This window comes from Silene latifolia, chromosome 2 (genome assembly GCF_048544455.1).
Source record: "Silene latifolia isolate original U9 population chromosome 2, ASM4854445v1, whole genome shotgun sequence".
Lineage (NCBI taxonomy): Eukaryota > Viridiplantae > Streptophyta > Magnoliopsida > Caryophyllales > Caryophyllaceae > Silene > Silene latifolia.
Genome location: NC_133527.1, coordinates 162,233,950 through 162,246,578, shown reverse-complemented (window position 1 = coordinate 162,246,578; position 12,629 = coordinate 162,233,950). Strand labels below are relative to the sequence as shown.

Below are 12,629 nucleotides of genomic sequence, written 5' to 3'. Positions count from 1 at the left end.
TAGCCTGTCAGCCAATCAATTTCAAAACCCCCAATTAATTGTTACTTTTATAGACTGAAAAATAGCAAACAAAATCAACCTTGTCTCTCTGTGGTTCGACCCTTACTATCACTAGCTATAGTTTTAGTTTGGAATTATAAATTTAATTTTGGTACTAAACGACGGTATCAAATTTTGGCGCCGTTGCCGGGGAGACGGTGTAATTCTGTTTGCTTTATTTTAGTTTATTTTCCTTGTCTCAAGGAACTTTTGTTCCTTGAGGCCATTGCTTACCTTTGCTTCTAGTTTTGCTTTTGCACAGTTAGAAGATAGGTTTTTGAGAGGAAGACTTGAGTACTCTCATTTTGGAAGTTATGGCTACGATATATGATAATTTTCAGCCAAAGGAGCACCACCTTCCAAAGGGGCAACGATTTACCTACCCCTTCTACCGGTAAATTTGAGTTTCGTTCCTCTTATATTGATTTAGTGGAACGGAATCGTTCAGCGGGTCTACCGATGAAGACCCCTTGAAACATATGGAAATTTTCACGGACTATTGCTGTTCAATACCTATACCGGAGGGGGTAACTCAAGATGAAGTAAAGGGGTTTATGTTCTTATACTCCTTGAAGGACTCGGCGCGAGATTGGTATCGCTACCTCGATAGAGTAGCAGTTGGAGTCACTGATTGGACATCTTTAGCACTAGCCTTCTACAAGAAGTACTTCCCGCTTTCGAAGACTGATGCCTTGAAGAGTAAAATCACGAGTTTTCAGCAAGGAGCCGACGAATATTTTTGTGAAGCATGGGGACGTTTCAAAAGTTTGGTCCGAGCTGTCCCTCATCATGGTTTCCAGCAATGGTATCTTTGCAATCTATTTTACAATGCTTTATATGATGATTAAAAGGTCATCTTGGATGCAAACATGCTAATGGCAGTTTCAAAATAATACCGGTCAAAGTAAAGGTTGGAACACCATTGAGGAGATGGCAGTCCATAAAGCTGAGTTTGGAAGTTCACGTGGTAAGTCACGAAAGCAAAGTGAAGACATGACTGCTGTTATGACACTTATAACTTCCATTTCTACCCGTCTCGAGAAGCTCGAGATTTCTGAAGCTTCCAAGGAGAAAGTCGAGATTCCTGTTCAAAACTCTGATGAGATCGAGAAGTTGAGAGAGATGGTCCAACTCCTTTTGGTTCAAGTGGCGAATATGGAAGCAAAGGATTGAGTCCTCACGGAATTTTGTGAAACAATTGGAGAATATGGAGGCTAAGCAAGCCGCTAATTCTTCAATTAAATGTGAAGGGCCGGTTGAGACGATCAATGTCATCAATCTCAGAAGTGGCCTTTCTTATGAAAGTCCCGACAAGCCAAAGGAAGACTCGGGAGATGATGAAGAAGCTCGTTTGAATTCTGATGCAAAAACGAGTCTGAATGCCAGTAATTCAGGTCGATCGACCAACATTCCCAGTCGATCGACTGAATTGTCAGACAAAATAGTTTCTGGTCAGAAACTATTCACACCTAGCACATCCAAATCGATCGACCAACATCCTCGAGAAATCGACGAGATACCCGATGACGATAATTCGACAGAACTGCTCACGCCCGGCTTACTTGGTCGATCGACCACCCATACCAGTCGATCGACTGGATCTCCAGAGCAAGATGCAAATCCGTCAACTAGTTTGCATGATTCGTCACTCATTGATGATTTGACGGGGGTTTTAAACCTACGGAAGCCGAAGGTTACTGATCCTACGGCCAGTGTTGCAGTCCCGTATCCGGAGCGTTTGAAGGCTACCAAGCTGGAGCGTAAGTTTGGTAAGTTTCTAGAGATGGTCCAGAATCTCGAGGTACGGTTCCTTTCACTGATTTAATTACCCAGGTACCCTCTTACGCTAAATTTATGAAAGATATTTTGAATCGTAAGAGAAATTTTCGTGATGATGGTAATGTTGCGTTTGTGGAGGAGTGTAATGCTCTTTCACAAGTTAATGTGCCACCTAAATTAAAGGACCCAGGTAGTTTTTCAATTCCTTGCACTATAGGTAACCACGTAATTGGAAAGGCCCTTTGTGACTTAGGGGCCAGTGTTAGTGTCATGCCATATTCTGTTTGCGAAAGGTTAAACATTGGTAGACTTAAGGTGACCGATATTACCGTTCAAATGGCAAATAGATCGACTCAGAGACCTATAGGTGTTCTAGAGGATGTACCCGTTCGAGTGGGTAAGTTTTTTATTCCTGTCGATTTCGTTGTTTTGGACATTGCGGTGGATAGTCGATACCTATTATTTTAGGCAGACCGTTCTTACATACAAATTTGGGGCTGTGATAGATGTCAAACGCTGAACCATCACCTTAGAGGTAGGGGATGACACCATTGAGTTCGATCTTGCTCACAAGGCAACCGAACCTCGCCGATGAGGATACGTGTTATTCTATTGATGTTGTTGACAGGATTGTTACTTGTAATTGGAGGGAATCCTTAGCCAAGGATCCCTTAGCCGATCTAACCTATTTAGATGAGTGTGCGGTAATACTGATGGAGAATGCTTTGAGGAGCCGATGCTTTGGTTGCCTCAATGGAGAGCTACGAGCTCAATGAAGAAGTAGATGAGATGCTTTTGAGCCTGGCCAACGATAACTTAGTGAACACTTGCTACACCATTGAAGCCGATTCTGTCTATCTTTGTAGAGAGGTAAAGGTGCCAGAGCGTAAGCCTCTTCCTCCTAATCTTAAGTATGTTTTTCTAGATGATACGGAGCAAGACTCCAACTATTGTTAGCTCTAAGCTTAACGATGACCAGGTATGCTTTGATGTGTGTACTTAAGAAAAACAGGAAGGCTTTGGGTTACTCTCTGGATGACATTAAGGGCATCAACCCCGATGTTTGTATGCATAGGATAGAGCTGGAAGAGGGCCACAAGCCTTACGCATGGGTCAACGCAAGTTGAACCCGAAGATGCAGGAAGTTGTTATGGCCGAGGTGATGAAACTACTCGATGCGGGTATTATTTATACAGTTGGCAACTCCAAGTGGGTTAGCCCGATTCAGTAGTCCCGAAGAAAGGAGGGACTACCGTGGTTAAAAATGATAAAAATGAATTAATACCAACTCGAGTAGTGACGGGGTGGCGGATGTGCATTGATTATAGACAGTTAAATGCCGCCACCAAGAAAGACCATTTCCCCCTCCCTTTTGTTGACCAAATGACTGAAAGACTTGCTTCTAACAAATTTTTCTGTTTTCTAGACGGATATTCGTGGTTCTTTCGGATCCCTATTTATCCTGGACGATCGTAGTAAGACTACTTTTACCTGTCCACGGGTGTTTTTTTGCGTCTCGTAGAATGCCTTTCGGATTGTGTAACGCCCGCTACCTTTCGAGATGCATGATGGGGATTTTTTCTGATTATATAGAGAATATTATGGAAGTATTCATGGATGATTTCTCGGTTTATGGCAGTGACTTTGATCGTTGTTTAGCTAACCTTGATAAAGTCACGCGCGTTGTATAGATGTTAATCTTGTTTTAAACTGGGAAAAGTGTCAGTTTATGGTCAATGAGGGAGTTGTGTTAGGGCATCTGATTTCTGATAAAGGTATACATGTTGGCAAAGCAAAGGTGCAAGTGATTGAGCAATTACCTCCTCCCGTGAATGTTAAAGGAGTGAGGAGTTTCCTTGGTCACGCTGGTTTTTACCGACGTTTCATTAAGGATTTTTCAAAATTTGCTAAACCACTTACACAATTGCTCCTTAAGGATGCTGTCTTTGAATTTACTGATGAGTGCCATGTCGCTTTTAACAGGTTAAAGGAGGCCCTAGTTTCTGCGCCAATCATTCAAATTACTGATTGGGACCTCCCATTTGAGATCATGTGTGATGCCAGCGATTATGCGATCGGTGCGATTCGGGACAAATAAAGAATAAAGCTTTGAATGCCATATACTATGCGAGCCGAACTCTGGATGAGGCTCAAGTCAACTATTTTACCACTGAGAAAGAGTTTCTAGCTGTTGTTTTTGCCTTAGACAAATTTCGGTCTTATTTGTTAGGTTCTAAAGTTATTGTTTACACTGACCATGCAGCATTGAAGACTCTCTTTATTAAGAAAGATGCAAAGCCAAGGCTCTTGAGGTGGATACTCCTTTTGCAGGAGTTTGATTTGGAGATCAAAGATAAGAAAGGAGCAGAGAACGTGGTAGCTGACCACTTATCTCGTCTGCAGCTGACAGAAAGGGAGGATTCTTTGCCTATTAATGATTCTTTTCCTGATGAGAGGTTGTTAGCTATTACTACTTCAGGGTCTTATCCACCTCCGTGGTTTGCTGATTTTGCTAACTTTGCTTTGTGACAGGTAGGATACCACCCGAGCTTTCATGGCGGCGAGAAGAAGCGGTTTGCCTATGATGCTAGACAGTATTTTTGGGATGATCCTTATGTTTTCAAGGAATGTGCAGACGATCTCATCCGGAGATGCGTACCTTAGTGGGAGGTGAAGGATATCCTAGAGGCTTGCCACTCTTCTGCTTATGGTGGTCATCACGGTCCGTCCAGGACCGTAGCTAAGGTACTCCAATCTGGTTTCTATTGGCCAACTTTGCATGCAGATTGTCGCAGCTTTGTTCTTTGAATGCGATGCTTGTCAAAGATCGGGAATATTTCCAAGAGACATGAGATGCCACAGTAGGCATTCTTGAGGTCGAGATTTTCGATGTCCGGGGGCATTGATTATCAAGGACCTTTTCCGAGCAATCAAGGTAATAAATATATCCTCGTAGTCAGAGATTATGTATCCAAATGGGTGGAAGCTATTGCTACTCCCCATTGCGATGCAAAGGCCGTGATTAAATTGTTTAAAAAGATTATTTTCCCTCGTTTTGGTGTCCCTCGGGTTGTCATTAGCGATGGGGGAATGCATTTTAAAGAGAAACAACTTAGTGCTTTATTGACTAAATTCGGTGTCCAACATCGTAGAGGTTTGGGGTATCATCCCCAAACTAGTGGTCAGGTTGAGGTTTCTAACAGAGAGTTGAAAGAAGTCTTAGCTAAAGTTGTTTCTAAATCACGGAAAGATTGGAGTCTTAAGTTGGATGATGTCTTATGGGCTTATAGAACTGCGTTTAAAACGCCAATTGGGATGTCTCCATACCGATTGATATATGGTAAGACATGTCATTTACCTGTTGAGTTAGAGCGTAAGTCTTGGTGGGCTATTTGTGATTTGAATTTGGATCCTAACCTCTCTCGTGAGAAACGCATGACACAGCTGAATGAGCTAGAAGAATTTAGGCTGCTGGCCTATGACAATACAAGGATCTACAAGGAGAAATCAAAGCGCTGGCACGACAAGAGAATCATAAAGCGCGAGTTCCATATTGGTGATAAGGTACTTCTTTTTAACGCCCGTATCCGTTTATTTCCTGGTAAGCTGAAATCCAGGTGGACCGGCCCCTATACGGTCACAGCTGTCACAAAGTTCGGATCTGTTGAATTGGAGACCTCTGCTGGAGAAAGGTTCAAGGTAAATGGCCAATATGTGAAGCACTATCATGGATCAGATGCATATGTTGGGAAGGTCGAGGTTTTGTACTTCGATCCGCTATTAGATGATGAGAAGTGAGGTAAAAGGGTCGTGCGGGACCCCTTAAACCAGCGCTAACTGGGAGGCAACCCAGTTGTATCTTTTTTCTAATTTAGGATTTCTATTTTGTTATTTCATTCAATTTGCATTTTAAGTTTTCTTGTTTTGATTCCTTTATTTTCATGCATTTGCAATTTCTTGGTTTGGGAAAATTGTACGCCTTTGATAATTTCTGCAGGAATTTATTTTATGCAAAGTGCGTAAGTGGTTTACTGGATTTTTGCGAGAGAAAGACAGGAAGTTATGATGGCAAAATGAATTTTGACGAATTTAATTCCAATTGCCAGTTCAAACAGTCGATCGACTTGGAGGTTCAGTCGATCGACTGAAGCGATGAGAACAGAGGCTACTGTGCATAGGGAAGTGGTCGATCGACTGGGTCACATAGTCGATCGACCACCAAGGAGAGTCCGAAGCCACGATAATGAAGGATCATCGATCGATCGAGTAAACCGGTCGATCGATCGACCATCCGAGTTCGAGGCAAACGATAAGGGGAGTTTCTATCCTTATTTTCTCATTCTTTCATTTTTCCCAAAATCAGAAAAGAGCAAACCCTATATCCTCTCCCTTTTTCGCGTTTTCAACTGCAAATCCCTCATTCTCTGCCTTTCTTATTTTAATCTTCAAAGAAATCATCAAGGTATGTTTCTAATCTTATCTTTATGCTTTTTATTCGAGTTTTGCCAAAGTTCCATGCAAAATCTTCGAGTAATGTGCCCTTGAGACGGAAAAATCGATTTGGGGAAAACGATTTTAGGGTGTGATTTCTGGTCATTTATATACTTTAATTGCTTATTCTAGCCTTTACCCTTTGATTTTCGACACTAATTAGCAACTGGGAGACGGTTATTTTCGATTTGCCCCAAAAATTTCAAACCCTAATTTGCTTGGATCGTCTCGATTTTGATTCGGTTTCGAAATTGAAACTTAAGTTGGTTGTTTGTTGCTAATTTGATTCTTTTGCAGGAATAACAATGACAAAGGGAAAAGCGCCAATGCAAGAGGGACAATCAAGCCAAAGGCCAGCTAAGCGGCAACGAGGACCGCCCCTGATGATAGAATCCACTACGGATAGTCTACCTGACTATCCGCAGGTTATCTTTGATAAACCTATTCAGCGCGCTAAATTCTCCTTCTTTATTTCGACTGTAAAGGTCACAGCTACCCGGTTTCTCCACAAAGACACTTTGGAGAAACTAGGCTGTTATGAGTCGGTCGTCACATATTATGTTTTGACCCTTGAGTTCTTTTCCTCTTACGCTTTTGATTCCGAAGCCTTTGAGGCTGATGCGACCAAACCCTGCATTTCCTTTCGCCTTTTTAATGTCAATTATTCTCTGACACTTGCTAATTTTGCGGGTTTTCTGGGTCTTTACTCCGAGGGGAGAACCTCGAACCCCTCTGACACTCACCGGACCATGTGGTCTTGTATCGGTGACACTTACGGGTCGAGGAGGACGGGCACTTCCGTCCACTTGCCCCCTCTTCGTTATTTTCTACGGCTAATGGGTAATACCATTTTTGGCCGTAAAGAGTCTAATAATGTGAATAATATTGAGTTGTCGATTTTGGCGGGCTATCTGAACGTTGAGCGTCGGAGAGCCCGCACCTATAACATCGCCTACCTGACCGCCGCTCACTTTCAGACTGTAAGTGAGGGCAACTTGACCACCATTGCCTGTGGCGGTTTGGTGACACGTATCGCCAACCGCCTTGTTTTACTTTTCCCTCGACAGGAGGACCCCATTGACCCTAAGCTGCGTTTTATGGACCTCTCTTACGCGAGGGGTGTCTATTGGATCGATAGACAGATGCGGTGGAAGATTGATTCTTTCATTTGTGACCGCATCCCTGTCACGGGCTACCCTCCTGTCCTGCCCCTTACCACTGTTGAGGGGGCAGCTCGGCCGCCCCTGCCAAGTTACAGGCTTCCTCTGGTGGCGGCCACACCTTCTGCTAGCACTTCGAGGAGGGCTCGTGCCTCCTTTTTACAGGCACCCCCTACCTCCACTGCTCCCACTGCTGGCACCTCCACTTTTCAACCACCTACTCCCTTAGTTGTCCCTCCTGTCATGGACCAGAGGGCAATGTCACGTGTCTTGGGTGATTTGTGCAGGAGCTTCAACGAGCACAGATTGGACACGGCCATCGCCCTGTTCCCGGTCTACGACGAGCTAGCTCGGGGGGGGATGCTTCCAAAGGGTGACTGGGCTCACCCTTCTTACTTTGTTCCCCCTGTGGGTGGCTACCCTCAGGCTGCTAGGAGACACTCTACTACCACCACCACTACTGGTCCCTCCACTTCCAGGAGAGCCACTCCCTCCGTTTCTAGGAGAGCTACTCCTGCTGCTGAGGAGGAGGAGGAGAGTGAGTCGGGGTCCGACGAGGACAGAGACTCTGACTATGAGGGTGGAGATTAGATGATGGTGACCTCCCCGTTTTTGGCTGGTTTGGGGAGGTTGTATTTTGTGAGTTATTTTCCTTTCTCTTTTCGCTTCCTTTTACCTTTTATGCTTTTATTCTCCCATTTTTCTGCTGGTGATTTGCTGTTGAGCACAATGGGGACATTGTGCGTTTTGGTTTGGGGAGGGTATTTGCATATGCCTTTCGTTTTGCATCTGCATTCGTTTTCTATTGCATTTCAGTCACATGTTTAATTTCTGCTTGCATTTGTTTTTATTTTCACCATTCAAAAAAAAAAAAAAAAAACCAAAAATATCACGTTTACTTTTGCATATAGTTGAGTCGGATTGGAGTTTTTAATGATGATTTTGCACTATTAGTCAAATATGCCATTCCTTGCCTTTTCATAGCTGCTTAACAAGAATTAAAAGCGATATCTCAAATTTTGTTATGGAATCCATTTCGGGCAATTAGACTTGACTCATTACTTTTGGCAAACTACTTATACCTTCTGAGATATAGAGCCTATAACTGGTGACATTTATGACCGGTTAATTTAGGATTGAGAGTAGTTACTCCCTTCATTTCATGTTTTGCACGTGTATGAGTTTTGATTGCTTATTGCCTATACGCATTGGTTTGTGGTCGGTATTGCATGTTTGGAGAATTATTGCATCATCCCCTTTCTCATTTTACCCCATTAACTCCACTATAAGCCAAAATTGCCAGTTGCCCTCAACTACACCCCATACTTAGCCTACCATTGTGCCAAGCTAGGAAGTAGTAGAGGAATTTGGTGTCTTAAGCTGTTTTGGTTCGCTCTTGTAATGTTGGAGCGGGTATTTTTGAGAAGTGAAGGATTTACTTCAGCCTGAAAGAAGAAGAAAAAAAAAATTCAGAAAAATGAAAAAAAAAGAGGAAGTTGTTACCTGGGCAGAATGCTCTGGAGTGTGCAGGGTGGTCGATCGACTGCCATCATTGGTCGATCGACCACCAGTTCAGGTCTTGAAAGCAAAAAAATGAAAGTGAAAGAAAAAAAAAGCAACAACAAAGAAAAAAAAAGAGTCTTGAAAATAATAAGTCTTGGCTGAAATAAAGACACACCTCATGTGCTTACCTCTTGATTTGGAGGCGTTCGTTTGGATTTTTGTGTTGCCTAGTCAGTAAAGGCATGGTTATTTTTTATGGAGTTGTAAGAACGGGATTCGGTTTCAGATGGTTCGTTAGGTACTAGCTTGGCTCTTACCTTCACTTTCCCATAATTGTTTTGCCCCTTCTTAACCACTTAGCCTTACATATCCAAATTTTGCAATAGTTCGGCATGTGATAGTCCTTGACGGTGGTTATGCGTATGTACGGTGAATAGAATCATTATTCATGCTAGTCAAGCGTACATGTTTTGTCGGTCGCAGTCTAGGTGAGAGACTATATTTTTCTTTCCTCTCTTTTACATATTATCTTACCATTTGCTTTGCTGAGAGAAGAGTGATCCGGGAGAGTCCGATTGTATGAGTCTTGCAAGGTCGAACGCCCGACTTAATTCTATGATATGCATAAATTTGTTCACTTGATTTAAGCTTTGCAGTGGTTGACTTTGGGCATTAAATGGTTTGGCATTGACTTGTAGTTAGCTCTGAAATGTACTCTTTTCCATTTAGTTTTTTATACGGGTCATAGTGCTTGCTTGGGGACAAGCAAGGTTTGGTTTGGGGAGATTTGATACGTGCATATTCTATACACTTTATCTGCGGTTTTGGCACGTATTTCCATGCATAATTGGTAGCTTAAGGCTGCTATTTCTCCCGAAACGGTTTACTTTGCATTTTCTATGATTTATTGTAGGAATGCGTAGAATTAGGCTAAATCAAGCCAAATTCGTCCTCCGGAAGCAAGTTCAAGGAAAGCCAAGAGGAAGGAGAGTTCATTTACTCACCTTGGGATGCGTGCAAGGAGTGAAGAGTTGATTGGAAGCAACAAGGAGCCATTGCACAGCATTTTCAGTCGATCGACTAAGCCTTTCAGTCGATCGACCATTGGAGCTCAGACAGAAGCTAATGTTCCGCATGTTCAGTCGATCGACCGTGCTGACCAGTCGATCGACCTGATTTCGAGCTGACGTTTAATTTTTCGTGTTAGACTTTTAAAAGCCCAACTTGTAAGTAACTTTCGGTATCTTTTTATCAGTAGAACGCAGCAACTTTTAGGTTATGTTTTCATTCTGGAAAAAACTCAATTTTCAGATCTAGTTTTTGAGACGGAAACCGTTGATTGAGATGCTTTGTTCTTGGTATTCAATGAGTAAGCTTTTTATGCAATTTTTCCTTTTCTTATTTTCACTTGTTATTTTGATTCTTGTTTCATCAATTAATTTCAGTAATTGAATTTCTCTCCTTTGTTCTAGTTAGATTCCATCATGTTGAATTTGTTCTTTATTATTAATTTCGCAATTAGTGTAGTTATGATTATGCGTAGGTAATTCCTTTGATTGGGAATTAGGTGAGCCATGGTATGAAATTAGGATTGTTGTGTAGCATGAGTTCTTCCGTATTGGTCTTGTTATCTTTTGATAGATTTCTTTGCTAGGTCGAAAGATTGGTAATTTGATTTATTGCTAGATTTAGAATTTCTCTTGAGTGAAAGCTTTGATAAATTCTAGGGAATTATTAGACCGTGAGGTTATTTGAGCTTTGATCGAAAGACTAGCTTATCTTCCCTGAGACCGTATTAAAAGACCTCCGCTGCTTGACTGACCTGTTATTTTCCATGGTGAACCGAAGCTCCCGTTCCCTTCTTTTTTATCTTGTTAAGAATATTCATTTTTGCAATTAGCCTGTCAGCCAATCAATTTCAAAACCCCCAATTAATTGTTACTTTTATAGACTGAAAAATAGCAAACAAAATCAACCTTGTCTCTCTGTGGTTCGACCCTTACTATCACTAGCTATAGTTTTAGTTTGGAATTATAAATTTAATTTTGGTACTAAACGACGGTATCAGTGGGCTATTAAATGGGCCCAAAGAAACATGTGGTTCTTGAATTTCTCCGCCAATGCTTTATGGGTGTCGGATTCTTATCTGAGATGGAGAAAGGCTACTACTCCGGAAGAGCGCGAGAAATTGAGGAAGCGCGAGCCCGTCGACTACAAGGTGCGCGAGGAAGAGAAAGAGAAAGAGAAGCATCTGACAGAGGGAGAAGAAGAAGCCGGGTTTCAAGTTGTTCAACCTTCGAAGAAACCAAAGACTACTCCTGTCGCAGAGATGGTGATTGGCAAGAATGGAAAAGCTAGGCCTCGAGAAAGACCGTTGGTGATTAGGTCTAAAGTGGCGCAAGAGCGTCCGGCTCGAGGTCACGACAAGAAATATGACAAGAATGACAAGGGCAAGGGGAAGATGGAGGAATAGCCCGAGTCTTTATTATTTGATTATTATTATTATTATTATTATTATTATTATTATTATTGTAATAAAAAAGGTGGGGTTTTTAGAATCATAGCCTATTCTATTTTTATTATGTAGCGTACTATTATTATTAGAAAATGAATGAAATAAAAAAGGTTAAATGGTTATGAAACCTTCGTGATTTTCTATTTATTATCCTTGTCGAATTTCAAGTGCAATGCAAATGTCCTTCTATTCATTTTAGATATAATGGGTTGAATCCCGTGAAGGATTGCCTACGTATTCACTTAAAAAGCGAAATCAAACCCTTGCGCGTAGTTCGAGTAAATGTAAAAGAATAATTGTTCGAAGCAAGAGCTTGTAATGAACTTTAGAAAAGAAGCATGAGCTTTTGCTTACTCTGAATGTGCGAATTTAGTTTATTTGATGATATGAGGATGACGAACTTGTCAAAATGCAAGAGCATAGTGACATTAGCTTATTTCAGCTTGGCCAGGGGCCGTTTATTTAGTGCCACAAGAGCGACACGTAGGGTTACGCGAGGCGCGTTTTCACTCCTATTCTAGGCATAGTACCGCTTTAGTTGGTCAAGGTTTGTTGGGTTTGAAAACTCATTCCCATCTAGGTCTGTGATCCTAACCGCACCCCCTGGGAGTATGGATTTGACTAGAAATGGTCCGGCCCAATTAGGTTTGAATTTTCCCCGTGGATCAACAGGTAAAAGAGCTCTAACCGATTTAAGTACTAAGTCTCCTTCTTTGATGTTTCTTGGCCTAACCCTTTTGTTGAAAGCTCGTTTGATACGTGCTTGATATGTTTGGACATTCTGCAAGGCACGTAGCCTACGTTCATCCAGGAGGATGAGTTCTTCATATCTATCCCTCTTCCAATCGGCTTCCGGGATTTGACTTTCTAGTAAAATACGCAAGGATGGTATTTCTAGGTCGACTGGTTGTACAGCTTCCATCCCGTAGGTCAAATAGAAAGGAGTAGCCCCAGTGGGCGTCCTAACAGATGTACGATACCCCCATAAAGCAAAGGGTATCTTGCTAATCGTGACAACATTCTTGTTTGCCACCTCTACCGCGCCGTTAGTCTGTGGTCTATAGGGCGAAGAGTGGTGATGCTTACTCTTGTATTTGGCTAGCAGTTGCTCGGTCTCAGCTTGGAAATGTGATCCGTTACCG

General features: G+C 42.2%; 1 non-coding gene across 1 annotated transcript; it reads right to left on the bottom strand.

The window, feature by feature from the left end:
* Nucleotides 1-726: 726 nt before the first annotated feature.
* Nucleotides 727-835, bottom strand: LOC141645007 (small nucleolar RNA R71). Its single transcript, XR_012544605.1, has one exon. It is a non-coding gene; the product is annotated as a small nucleolar RNA R71 (small nucleolar RNA).
* Between the last annotated feature and the right edge of the window lie 11,794 nt (nt 836-12,629).